Below are 14,862 nucleotides of genomic sequence, written 5' to 3'. Positions count from 1 at the left end.
CAGTCTGAGAGAATAAAATTATACTCTCTCCCAGGAGAGTATAAGCTCCCAAGGAGATCACACTAACTTTATTACAGCTGCAGACCAATGTATTTCAACACTTTTCCTGACATTCCAGAAGCACAGATTTTTTTTTTTAAATCTCAAAATCTTATTAAAAGAAGTTGCCAAAAACAGTATGCTGGACGTCAAATGTGACTACCATTAGACTATTTTTCTGGTCAAGAGCATGATATAAAATTTTAAAGTCAGTGCTAAAAAATGGTTTATAAAATCAGAGTGTTTACTGTAATAATAATAAAAAATAATAATAGTAGTAATAATAATAATAAAAACAGCTGAAATTCGTGAGTTTCAGGTCTAAAATTTTAAATTGTCCTAAATGACCCATTTATTCTTCACTTACTTATTCATGTCCAGCTCAATTAAATGGTATAATTAAATATCATGTCTTGTAAAGTAGAATAATTTTCTTTCTGAAACTGGAGCATAAAATCTAAGTGACTATGGACAATTACAACTAATAATAAAAAGGCATATAACCAAGTTAAAAATGGGCCATTCACTCTGACTTCTGGTTTTTGGTCTGTGTTTAAGAATTTTAGCTGTCACCATTCCGTTCTGACAACAAGCAAAAAGCTGAACAAACTGAAAAATAAACGACTCTTCTTAGATCTGACAGAGAAGTGGGATCCCAGAGAAACCGACTGCTTCCAAAATTGGAGACACAAACAGGTAAATACAGAGGGCCACAGCTTACTAGAGCAGAAACCCACCTGCAGAAACTTCCAGGGGAGCCAGTCCAGGGGTAGAGAAACCTGAACCGTGAGTGATGAATTGTCGGAGGCTCAGAGTGGACAAGTCTGAGAGTGAACACTCCAGGGACTTCAGACATAGGTAGCCCCCCCACACTTTTGTGAGTTTCACATCCAGCACCTCTACCAGGCCCTCACTGTGAATGGTAGACGAAAATCCCCTCATTTTTCTGGCAGGGGACGAGAAAAGGAACCATTATGAAATAAGGCAGAGCATTCTTTTCTTTTTAACAAAGGTTGCCTTCAGGAGAAACTGTTTCACTATTGTCTAACCTGCTGGGGTTTTATAAGAGCCTAACACTTCTTCCAAGGAAAAATACCCCAATCCAGATCCCTCTAGCTTCACACATGGAGGAAGGAAAACTTACAGCTCCAGTACCTCCAGTCATCCTGTCTCACCAGACTGGTAAGGGGGAGACACGGAAGCATGGGTGAGTTTCACAGTCCAGAGGCAGAGGCTCACCACAACAACGAGACCTCGTTAGTGGACTAGAGAATACTCCCCGACCCCGACACCTTACCACCATACTAGTAAAGGCCCGTTCTTTTCACCTGGTATGTCCTGTCTGTCCTTCAGCAGAAGAATGATAAGGCATACTAAAAGGCAAAAAGCACAGTGTTAAGACGCTGAATACACATCAGAAAAGGCATCAGATATGACAAGAATTATCAGATCAGAAATTTGAAAGAACTACGATTAATAGGCTAAGGGATTTAATGGAAAATGTAGACAATTTACAAAAATAGAGGGTAATGTAAGCAGAGGGATGGAAATTCTAAAGGAAAAAAAAGGTAAATAATGGCTTTGATGGGCTCATTAGTAGACTAGACATGCTGAGAAAACAATCTCTAAGTGTGAACATATGACAATCAAAACTTCCGAAGGTGAAAATCAGAGATGAAAAGACTTAAAGAACAAAATACCTAAGAACTATGTAATAGTGATATGAGAACAAGGAGAAAGAGAAAAAGGGAACCGAAGTATTATCTGAAGCAGTAGTGACCAAGAATTTCTCCAAATTTATATCAGAAATGACACCACAGGTCCAATAAGCTCATAAAAAAGACAAGCAGAATAAATGCCATAAAAATTATACCCAGGTACATCACAGTCAAACTTCAAAAAATCTAAGGTAAAGAAAACCTCCTGAAATAAGCCAGAGGCAGGGGATAAAACACCTTACTTATAGAGGAACAAAGATCAGAATTACATTTGACTTTGCAGAAATCATGCAGGATAAAATATTTAAAGTGGTGTGAGAAAAAAATCCCACTAATCTAGAATTCTGTACCCTGAGAAACTGTCCTTCAAAAGTGAAGGAGAAATACACACATTCTTAAAACTATTAAGGAAATTTGTTTCCAGCAGACATGCCTTGCAAGACATGTTAGAAGTTCTCCAGAGAGAAGGAACATGATACAGGTCAGAAACATGGATTTGCATAAAGAAAGGAAGAGCATCAGAAAATAAATAAGTCAAAGTAAAATAAAAACTTTTATCTTTCTTATTCTTCTAATAAATTACAGTTTGTTTAAAACATTAACAATGTATTTTATTATGTGTGTGTGTGTGTGTGTGTGTGTGTATGGATACATGTAAATGAAATGAAAGACAACAATTATACAAAGGATGAGAGGGAGAAATTACTAATATTTTGTTATTATGTTGTACTCACACTACCTGTAAAACAGTACAGGGATATCTGAAAGTGGACTTGGATTAGCTGTAAAAATATACTGTGAACTCTAGGGTAACTACTAAAAAGCTTTAAAAAATGATATGCTAAGAAAGAAAGACAGAATTATAAAAAAAGGCTCAGTTAAAACCATAAAAGGCAAAATAATGTAGGGAAGCAAAAACAGGAACAAAGAAGGGCAACAAATAAAAAAGAGAAGAAATATGGTAGGTATTAATCCAACTACATCAGTAATCATCTTAAATGTCAATGGTAAATACACCAATTAAAAAGAGATTATCATTGTTGATCAGAAAATAAGAACTATATATAATCTACAAAAGACACACATAAATATAAGAGCATATATAGATTAAAAGTAAATGGATGGAGAAAGGTACCATGCTAACAAAAAACAAAAGAAAGTATGAGTAGCTATATTAATTTCAGACAGATCTGATTTTAAAATAAAGAAAACTATTGAGGATAAAGGAAGCATTATTCAATGATAAAGGGACCTTTTTAGGTCTAAGAAGACATAAAAATCCTTAATGTATACATACCTAACACAAAGTGGCAAAACATGCAAAAAGTAATGAAAGCAAAAATTAACAAGTGGAACTACATCCACGTAAAAAGTTTCCGCACAGCAAAGGAACCCATCAACAAAATGAAAAGGCAATTCACTAAATGGGAGCAAATAACTGCAAATCATATCTGATTAGGGGTTAATATCTAAAATATATAAAGAACTCATACAACTCAATAGCAAAAATAAATAAACCACCCAATTAAAAATTGGGCAGAAGATCTGAACAGACATTTTTCCAAAGACATAAAGATGGGCAATAAGTACATGAAAAGATGCTCAGAATCACTAATCATCAGGGAAATGCAAATACAACCACAACGCGATACAAGTTCACACCTGTTAGAATGGCTATGCTCAAAAAGACAATAAAAAACAGGTGTTGGTGAGGATGTGGAGAAAAGAGAACACTTGTACACTGTTGGTAGGAATGAAAATTGCTACAGCCACTATGGTAAACAGTATTGAGGTTCCTCAAAAAATTAAAAATAGAACTACCATATGATCCAGCAATTCCACTTCTGGGTATTTTCTCAAAGAAAACAAAAACACTAATTTAAAAAGATATACACACCCCCACCTTCGTTGCAGTATTATTTACAATAGCCAAGATATGTAAACAACCTAAGTGGTCACTGATGGGTAAATGGATACAAAGATGTGGTACACATACAATAGATATTACTCAGCCATAAAAAAAGAATGGAATCTTGCCATTTGTGGACAACATGGATGGATCTAGAGTGTATCATGCTAAGTGAAAGAAGTCAGATCGAGAAAGAAATCATATGATTTCTCTCATATGTGAAATTTAAAAAATAAAACAAATGAACAAACAGAACAAAATATAAATAGACTCATAAATACAGAGAACAAACAGGTGGTTGCCAGAGGGGAGGAGGGTAGTGTGTGGTGGTAAAGGAAATAGATGACAAAAATTAGAAGGTAAAAACTTCCAGTTATAAAATAAATGAGTCATGGGGATGAAATGTACAGCATGGGGAATATAGTCAAAAATATTGGAATAACTTTGTACATCAACAGATGGTAACTAGACTTATTATGGTTATCATCTCATAATGTATAGGAGTGTCAAATCACTACGTTGTGCACCTGGAACTAACACAGTGCTGTAGGTCAATTATACTACAATGGAAGAGAAAAGGAAATAAAACTGTCCTTTTTTTCTCAGACAATATGATCATCTACTTAGAAAATCTGAATCAACAAAATAGTTCCTAATAAATGATTATAGCAAGGTCGTAGAAGCCAATGGCTTTCCTATATGCCAGCCATAAACAAGTGGAATTTGAAATTCAAAACACATTGCTATTTACATTAACATCATCCAAAATGAAATAATTTGGTGTAAATCCAACAAAATACATATAAGAACTATGTGAAAAAACCCCACAAAACTCTGATGAAAGATATCAAAGAACTAAATAAATGGAGAGTCCATATTGACGGATATAATGACTCAGTACTGTCAAGATGTCAGTTCTTCCCAACATGATGTACAAGAGTCAATGCAATCCCAGTCAAAATCCCAGCAAGTTAGTTCATGAATACTGACAAACTGAATCTAAAATTTACAAAGAGAGGCAAAAGACCCAGAATATCTAACTCAATACTGAAGGAGAAGAACAAACTTAGACTGGCACTTTCTCACTGAAGATTTACTATAAAGGCATAGTAATCAAGACAGTGTGCTATTGACGAAAGGACAGACAAACAGGTCAGAATAGAGAAGCCAGAAACATGCAAATCAATATAGTCAACTGACAGTGATATAAAAATGATTCAATGGAACAAAGATGGACTTTTCTACAAATTTTCCTGGAACTAGTCATCACCAAACAAAAAAGAAAAAAAATCTAGACACAAACTTTACACCCTTCACAAATAATACTTCAAATGGATCATAGGCCAAAATGTACACAGCAAGATATAAAACTTCTAGAAGATAACATAGGAGAAAATCTGGATGGCCTTGGATACAGCAATGGCTTTTTAGATTACAACATCAAAGGTACATTCCATGAAAGAAACCATTAAAAATGTCTACTCTGTAAAAACCAAGGTCAAGAGACTGAGAAGACATGCCACAGGCTGGGAGAAAATATTTGCAAAAGACACAACTGATAAAGGATTATTATCCAAAATACATAAGGAACTTTTAAAACTCAACAGTAAGAAAATTAATAACCTGACTAGAAATCAGGTTATTAGAAAACAGGACAGAAGACCTGAACAGACACCTCGTGAAAGAAGATACATAGCTCACAAATAAGTAAATGAAAAATATGTTCAACATCATGTGTCATTAGAGCATTTCAAATTAAAACAATGATGAAATAACTTCACACCTACTAGACTGGCCAAAATCCAGAATAGTGACACCACCAAGTACTTACAAGGATGTGGAACACTAGGAATTCTCATTCACTGCTAGAGGAAAGCAAAATAGTACAATCACATTAGAAGACAGTTTGGTGGTTTCTTACAAAATTAAAAATACTCTAGCCATATGACCCAGCACCCTCACTCCTTGATATCTACTCAAATTAATTGAAAACATGTCCACACAAAACCTGCACATAGATGTTTACAGTAGCTTTAGTCATCATTGCAAAATATGGGAAATAACCAAAGTGGCCTTCAGTAGGTCAGTGGACAAATTATACTACATCTGGTCAACGGAACAGTTTTCAGTGCTTAAAAAAAAACTGAGCTATCAAGTCATTAAAAGATATGGAGGAAACGTAATTGTATAGTTCTAAGTGAAAGAAGCCAATCTGAAAAGGCTATATGGCAATGTACTACATGATTCCAACTATAGGACATTATGGGAAAAGGCAAAGCTATGCAGCTAGTAAAGATAACTGGCTCCCAAGGCTAGGGGGGGAGAAGAAATGAATAGGTGGGGTACAGAGGATTTTTAGGGCAGTAAAACTATTCTGTACGATACTGAAATGGTGGATACATGTCATCATACATTTGTCAAAACCCAATGAACGTACAACACCTAGAGAACCCTAATGTAAACTATGAACCCTGGGTGATAAAGTTGTGTCAGTGTAGGTTCATGGATTGTAACAAATCTACCACTGAGATGCAGGATGCTGATAAGGGGGTAGATTGTGCATGTGTGAAGACAGGGTTTGAATGGGAACAACTTTTTGTACTTTCCACTCAAATTTTCTGTGAGTGTAAAACTCCTCTAAACATAAAATGCATTAATAAAAATAAGTTAATTAAATACTTATTATGAATAATTAATAACAGATAAAAATAAATTAATATAAATTTTAAAAGTCACAAAGGACCACACACTGCATAATTCCATTATATAAAATGTCCAGGTTAAGCAAATACAGAGAGACAGAAAGTGGATTAGTGGTTGCCTATGGCTGGGAGTGGGGGAGGTAGAGGAGTTGGGGGATTATGGCTAGTGGGTATGAGGTCTCTGTTTGAAGTAATTAAAATATTTTAAAATTGATGATGTTGATGGATGCATATCTCTTTGAACATACTAAAAGCTATTTAATTTTACACTTGAAATAATTGAATTATGTAAATTATTTCACAATCAAGTTGTTAAAAATTAGCTGTCATGAGTAAAAATAATGCTATGATTAGCAGATACCATTTGCTTCATTTGGTTTGATTGGTTTGTTCATTTATTGGACTTATTAGATTTAAGCCTCTTTTTGACAAGTCCTCTTTTTCAGAATGTATTCATGAGCCTTAGCCCCACCCTCCTTTGCCAAACAAAACAAAACCGAAATTATAAGCTGCTAGTTCTTTCCTCCCCCTCCAGAGATGAGATGTTTCAAATCTGCAAATCACAGATGCAGGTAAGTATGTGTTATGGAAATTAATAGTGTGGAGGATCTGAAGGAATTGTAAGCAATACCGAATGAATTATTAGTGACTCTCAGAACTTTCTTTAGAGATTTTTTTTCAAGTATCTGTGCAAGTAACTGTGGATTTTCATGTGCCGGTATGCATACAAACATATTGTCAGGTACACAAACATACACGTTAATGTCTCTTTCGAGGTAGCTTACAGTTTTCAACTGGCTAACAGGAGGGTGGCTGCAATGGTGGAATCCCAGCATGTCCTAAGATCAACAGCAAACAACTGACACCCCCACCTCAGGAAAAAAGTCAACTCCTAAGAACTGGAGTGATGTAATTTTATGGAAGTTTTGTGGGAAAAGAAGATGAAATTCATGGCAAAATCTCCCTGAATTTCTCCTTAAATATCTGCATCTCTCCCAAAGTTTCTTTCCCAGTGGCACCAGCCTCTCTAACATTTCCAAATGTTCTTATGTAACCCCCTGGAACACTAGTTCTAAAATCTCCGTAACTCTCTTAAAATTCCCACAGCTTGAATATCCCATTCAACCAAAGTTATGAAAACTCTTAGGAAAAGAAGATAGATTTTTTTGACTATGTGAAAATGAAAACTTTTATTCTACGAATGATATAATAGACCAGTTAACACAAAAGTGACATATTAAAAGAAGATATTTCCAGCGAATTAACTAAGATATAATTAATAGCTTGACTACATAAAGATCTACTGTAAATCTGTAAAGCAATACAAAGTTCTGAATTCTGATGGAAGAAATGAGCAGAGAATACAAATTTGCATTTGCTGGATATGGCCAGTACACAATGTGAATTTGTATGTAAGTGATGGATTTCAAGTTGTGATCTTAAGGAGAATACTGTCCAACGGACACAAGAAATAGATGAGATGAAAATCTACTATACGTAAATGTAAATTTCATTACGTTGTTTCTAGAAAAAATAAAATAGGTCTTATCTGGCCAATGGCTGTCTTGAAGCTGTGTGTGCTTTGTCACTGAAGCTTTTTGAAGTCATTCTCTATTGGCAGATTTAAAATAATTTGTTGAATATCCTTCTGTACAACAATACAGGCAGCTGGGCTTTTGTGAATTTCTCTAGGTAGAAATTAGGCAATTTTTTTCTATTTTCTACAAAAGTAATCTTGCATTTCATAAGTCAGTATTAAGCCCCTAATTTTCTTGATTTGGAGGAGTCAGTTATAATTCTGACTCATTTCTTAAGTATCTAATTTATTAATAAGCAAAATGGAGAGATTGTCATTTTACTATTAATCTGAGAAATGAGAAACTGGTGATTATGAGATACCACTTCTCAACCATCTGTTTGACAAAGTATTTTAAAAAAAATAATGTGTGGAAAAGAATTTTCCAAAGAAACAGACGCCCTCCTGTTCTGTGGATGGGCACATAAATTGCTGCAGCTTTCCTGGAGAACACTTTAGAAACAACCCTACCACTAGTGACAGTAGGAGTAACCGTAATAATAATAACAACAAAAACAGCAGCAGCTAACATGTGCTGTTCTAATTATTTTATATATACCTCAGAATAAAGTACTATGATTGTGTCAGTTTTACAGATAAGAAAACTGAGACAAAGAGATAAACATCAACAGTGCATAAGAGAATGAAACAGCTTTCAAAAGCTGAAATTCTGAGTTCAGATGTTTTAATGCTGCAACTATATGTGTAATTGAAATCTTATCCAGCAATTCCATACCTGAGCAATATCCCCAGAAAACTCCCTCGGAATTATTGACAAGGTGTCATTATTCTTTTTTCAAAATACTTTTACCTAACCTTTTCCTTACCTGGTTTCTTACTCTAAGCACTCTCAGAACTGTTTGAAGTGGAATCAGATTGTGAGTCATTTTAAAACCATGGAAAAAATATAAGAAAAATTAAAAGTCTTACAATATACAGCTGTTTTATTTCATTTAGGAGTACTGAATTTTTATAATCTTTCCCCTTCTCTCTCTCCATCTACCCACCCTTCCATCCATCCATTCACCCATCCATCCTGAGAGTACTGTAGTTGTCTTTATTAAGCCATACGTACTTGTGCAAATTATTAACATGTATTTTACCTATCTTTTGAGGAATCTTTTTGCCCCATTATACTTTTCTATTGGTTACTTTTGATATATAAGTAAGTTATTACTTTATTTAAATTTATCTTGTACCCAAGCAGTTGCCTTAACACTGATATTTAAAAAAAAAATTTAGAGTTGATACTCCTGGGTTTTGAGTAGCCCTAATACCATTTCATCCTCAAGTAATGGTAATTCTGTTTCCCATTTCTAAAACTAGACTTTTTATTCTTGTTCATACCTTACTGAATTGGCTCAAACACCTCCAAATGGTTTTACCGTAATGGTACTTGTTTGTATCCTGTCTTGTTGCTGATTAAAAATATTCTTGGTATTCCCTTTAAAGATATTTTTGAGACATGGTGGAAGTAGTTTTCTGCTCCTGCAGTTGGTCATTAATTTTACCGAATGTTTTTTAAGTGCCCAGAGAGAATATAGTGGTCTATTTTATTATATTTATTGGTATGGCGCATGCATATTTCCCAGAATATCACCTAGTACTTATGAAAGGTTATCCTTTTAATATGATGTTCAGTCATTTTTGCTAAAATTTAATTTAGGTTTTCATACAATATTCATGATATCGATTTAGATTTACTAATTATTTGCTATCTTGCCAGGTTTTCTTCTCAGGAATATGTTAGACTTACAAAATAAGTTAAAATATTTTTAACTTTTTATATCATCAGATAGTTTATATAACAACTTATTTGTTTCCTAAAAACTTGAAAAAATTTACCAGTAAAATTCTAACCCTAGAATCCTCTTTTGGGGGAAGGTGGTTTGATTTATAGTTTCTCATACTTATGGATCTACTAAGGTTTCCTGATGCTTGTTAATCTTGATAATTTATTTTAACCCCCAAATTTTCATATATATGACTTAACATGGTATACTCTTATTTTTTTTTAATTCTTTGTTATCTGTTATACTCTCTTTCTCACTTCTAATTTTAGTTATTTTAACTTTTATTCTTGCTTAATAATTCCCAGAGCTTTTCTTTTACTTTTGGACATTCCATCCATCCATCTATTTCTTTTTCCATCTCCTTTCTATATCATGTTTTGTTATTTTTCTTTCCTAAAATTCATAAGAGTGTGAAAAGAATAAAAAAGAAAGGTAGTTTCTATTTTTAGGGCAAAATTTTTGTGTGTATCTTTTACTTCCATTACAATATAGTACTAAAATTGTCTTTTTCTAATTTTTGGTAAACTAATCTGTTGATGGTTGAAAGAGGAGGTCTCAGACTACATGACAATTTTGTTTCTCATTTTTCTCTGCTTTTGACTTAATATATTTTAATGGTACACCAATTAGAGTATTATATGATTGTTTTACCTTCATGGCAGAGCAAACTTTTCCAAAATAAATTTACCCTTTTTACTTTTGATGTTTGTCTTGAATTAAATTTTTTTAATTAACAATTGCCACTCTTTCTTTTTATTGAATTTGACTGATAAATACTTGCACATCTTTTCATTTACAGCCTCAGTTTTTATTGTAGCTCTGTTGTTTTATGGGTTTTAGTTCAAGTTATGTGTTACTTGGTTTGACTTCTGCTAGTCTTATAAATTTAAAGCTTACAGGGTTTCCATTAGGGGTGGATCTGGCCCATTTATCTTAATAAACATTGTATTTAATAAACACAGCCCTGGGATACCAATCATACTTTAAGTAGGAAATGAGCCTCTCTATGCCTGGCTGAGCAAATAATCAGTTAGGGAAATAAACTCTACTTCAACTACTTTGTGCATTTCCCTTTTTCCAACAGACATTGGAGTATCCTTGTTTTTTTAATCTCCAAATAGCTTTTGGGAGGGGCTGGGCTTCAGGGATGTAGGCACAAGATGAATAATAATTCTTCTGGTCTAATCCCTAATTTTTATGGGCTTATTACTGGATATACTCTCTTAATGATCCTTCGAAATCAGTTGATGTTTTGAATTTGGACAAGATATAACATTTATAAGACACTGTAAGTGGGAGCTGTTTAGAAAGGTGGCGTATCGCCGCATGTAGTGTTTGGAGACTGCTTTCACCCCAGATCTGTATTTAAAATGCACATAAAGAACTTTTACAGAATTTTGTGCTGTAAAAATAGCTGTTATTTTCAGACTTTTAGTCCTCATATCCAAATAATTCTACGAAATAAATCCAATCAAAGTGACCAGATTGTATTATTACACACAAACGATTTCTTTCAAAGATATTCTTTTCCACCACAAAGAGCTGGGAAAGACATCAAGCCTCAAGCTCACATGTAGCTGCTGTAGCTGGAGTGAGATTGTGGCCTGTGGGAGATAAATCATGCTGAAGTCAGCCAGTCCAATGAATAGCAGATTGGTTGTCACTGCTAAACCTCTTACTGCTTCCTGTGACTTTTATCCACACACATTCTAATTCATCATAGATCCAATTCCATAAAACGTCTGTGAAGCTGTTCAGCTTGGCTCTATACATGCTTCATTTCTAAAGTATCTGCCCCACATTAGGCTTATCAAAGCATATCCATTTAAACAACCTTACAATATACAGGGAACACCTGGTGTGTTTTGGTTCAAAAGTTTTTATCTACACTGACTCTCCATTATATAATATGTCTAAGTCCAAAAGTTAGCTCATCAAGGCAAGTCAAATTATTCCTGAATGTTCTTAAAAGCATACTTCAACTGCCAAGCCCTTAGATCCTCAGGTACCAAATCATAATGTTCTTTCATTTCTCTTGAATTTTGGGCTATTATCTCCTCTTTCCTGTCAGTGGAAGCTTAGGTATATTTAAAAGCAGAGAAAGATGTTATATTGGGTACCAGGTGAGTGATGCAATCTCTTTCTCTGTCTCTCTCTCTCTTTTTTTTTTTTTTTTGGCTGAGTGCATGGAGTGGAATTCTGTCGGTTAAATAAGGCTATGTTAGAATGCCACTGTATATGTATTATTGGGACTGTGTCACTTCCTATTACTGTGCATGTTTGAAATAAAAGTGCATACGTGTAAGTACATACATTCTTACCTACATATGCACAACTACATATGAAGATATCTAGACACAGGCCGAAAGGAAAGAGAATACTGTTCCTGGAAGAGGGACCAGTACGGGCAGAATCTTGTGGTGAGAGGGAACATGGCAAATACTAGAAACTGATGTGAAAAGAAACCAGAAAATGGGGAACAGAAAGTGCAGTGACTCACACGAGGACATCATCTAGCAAACAAGAGAATCTAGAGCTCATGTGTATCTGAACACAAATCCCCTGCTTCTCTGATTAAACCACACGGTGCCTATAAGCATGATTTGCTTGACAGTAGACCTAAGTGGAAGCCTTTTACTGCTGCCTTATTTAAACAACTTTGATTTGTCCCACGGAAACCGGCCTGTCTGACCCACACTTCGCCTCTGTGATGTGTCAATTTGCTTTAGACAGTTGGTTTAATAAGCTTTTCTGAATGTTACGCGTTCTGACTGGGCAGAAACCTGTAACTGCTGTTGAGACAGGAGGGAAAAGGGCAGGACACAACTGTCAGATAAATGAAGAAGGGGCTCAGCCGTGAGGATGTGATAAAAAATGGCTGGAACTGGCTGAAACCAAGAACACTGAGAACAGTCTGGTCATTGACCCTTAGCTCCTTACACCCTCATTATAATACTAAAAATCACTCCCCCTTATGCCATGACAGCTCCGGGGCGAACCATAAAAGGCCAAAAAGTGGGCAGTGGCCCAATTCCTGAAGACGCCCACCCTTTCCTGAAATAGCAAGAATATTCCTCCTACTCCTTAGCGTATGAAATTACTCAGCTCATTAAAACCAACAACCCCATGTCCTGGGGCCACGCCCACTTTATCTAAGAAGGTCCGCATTCACCCCACTTAATGTTTCTCTCTCTAAATAAACTTGCTCTCACTTTACCTTGGCTCGCTCTTGAATTCCTTCCTGTGTGAAGCCAAGGCCCCTGACTTGGTAGTGTGTCCCTTGGTAGCGGACTTGCACGGGTCCTGGGATGTGACATTTCCCCCTCCTGTAACACTGCCGCCACACTCCTGGCGTGATGTACAGGTCCTCACAATAGATCTGATCTAAATTGTTGGAGCTTCTTGAGCTTTTTGGATTTTCCCCCCAAAACGTTTTTTCAATGAATGAATGAGTACTGAATATGCAGAGTACTCTCAATGACAAGTGGCTGAAACAGCTGAAAGCTGTAAGTCGGATTTTCCATTTTCTGAACTACCCCTCCCCCTTTAAACCTGGCTCTTACACTACCCAGCTTTCTAGGCAACTTGCCCACTTCCTGGCTCCTCCTCACATTTTGCTGCTTTTGAAATCAGGGGCTACATCTATGAACATCCTGGGATAAAAGAAACGCAGACTCTCTAGGTATCAAGTGAATGCTGCAATGAATACACAATCAGAGGATAAGAGTTGTTCTAAGATTCCCTCCTTATGCAACAGAAAACCAATTTACTTAATTGCCTGTGCTTAAGGGTAATGTCATCTTGCATGGCTTACTGTTTCATACTGATGAGAGAATATTGTTACTCATGACACAAGTCAATAAAAAAATTCATAGGCCATGAAACAGCATGTTAGAAAAAGAACAGAATTGGCAAGTGACAGGGTTAATTCATGAAATTTCATGTTGCAATATGTGACTTCCGTAGAGATGACTGACCTTATGTAGAACCTATCAGTAGTGCAGAAGCAGTTAAGTTACATTATAATCCTGAATATTCTTAATTCCAAGATCCTCTTACAGAAAGCAGCCATCTAGCTCAGTTTTAACTAATGTTTCTTTAAGGATGTTTAATGCATACTAAAATCAAACTACTTTGGGTTTTCAGTCTTTCAACATATATTTCTTTAGCATTAGCTCAGAGTGAGGACATTGTATTGGATTAGATACTATGAAGAATTTAAAATCCAGGAGATCAATGAGATACAGTTATCTACATTTAACAGCAAAGGTAACTAATGTTTCAAATCAAATTCCTCATGGATTAAAGTTGGGACAAGAGCTGGGTTACAGAAGGAGTCTTTCCCCGATGGGATAAGAATCGTTTATGAAAGTAACGTTCTAGACTTTTCTGCCTTCCCTTGCTTTCTCTCCAAGGAAAGGCAAATGATAAACCCTAAGTATGGAGAAAAGAGTTGGCTGAGAATACTGGCATATGCCCTAGCCTGTTCTGATAGAAGAAATAAGTGACTTAAAAAAAACCCAAACATTTAAAGCAATAGTGAAAGAAATGTTAATGGGTTGTAGCAATTGGTGAAGTTCTTGAAAGCCTTCCATCAGTGAGAACAACACAGAAAACTAGAACTTTGAAAGTGGAATAAGCTAGATGACAGAAAATAGAGCTGGCACTGAAAGTGCACTTATTTGTGGCTAGGGATCCAAGTGCTTCTAAGTTGGGTGCATCACTCATCCAGCACGTAGATGTGTTCACCAAACCGAAAGCTCTCGTGATGAAAAGTTCTCTATTTTGGGGATTTTTATGGAAGATTCATCACAGAGGCCTCATCCGAGTTAACTCAGTCCCCAGTTGCTCTCCTCTTCCTGGAGGATGGGGTAGGATGGGCGGTGCTGAAGCCTCCAACCTCCTATCTTGGCTTGGTCATTCCCGTGAGCATCCTGAAGCTATCCAGGAGCCCATTAGAACAAAAGATATTTTATCACCCAGGAAACTCCAAGGGTTTTAGGAACGCTCTGCCAGGTACCAGAAGCAGAGACTAATAGAGTCTAATATTTCACAACTAGGCATTTGGATTTGAACATATCTTTTGAGGGGACATCATTCAAGTTCTGACACCACCCTTTTAAGC

General features: G+C 35.7%; 1 protein-coding gene across 3 annotated transcripts in view; it reads right to left on the bottom strand.

Moving 5' to 3' along the window:
* CNTN3 (contactin 3) overlaps positions 1–14,862 on the bottom strand; it is a 299,956-nt gene that overhangs the window by 43,186 nt on the left and 241,908 nt on the right. The gene's annotated exons all lie outside the window — the stretch shown is intronic.

Source organism: Camelus ferus, chromosome 17 (assembly GCF_009834535.1).
Source record: "Camelus ferus isolate YT-003-E chromosome 17, BCGSAC_Cfer_1.0, whole genome shotgun sequence".
Lineage (NCBI taxonomy): Eukaryota > Metazoa > Chordata > Mammalia > Artiodactyla > Camelidae > Camelus > Camelus ferus.
Note: the sequence above shows the minus strand (reverse complement) of the source record. Positions and strands in the feature narration are given on the sequence as shown.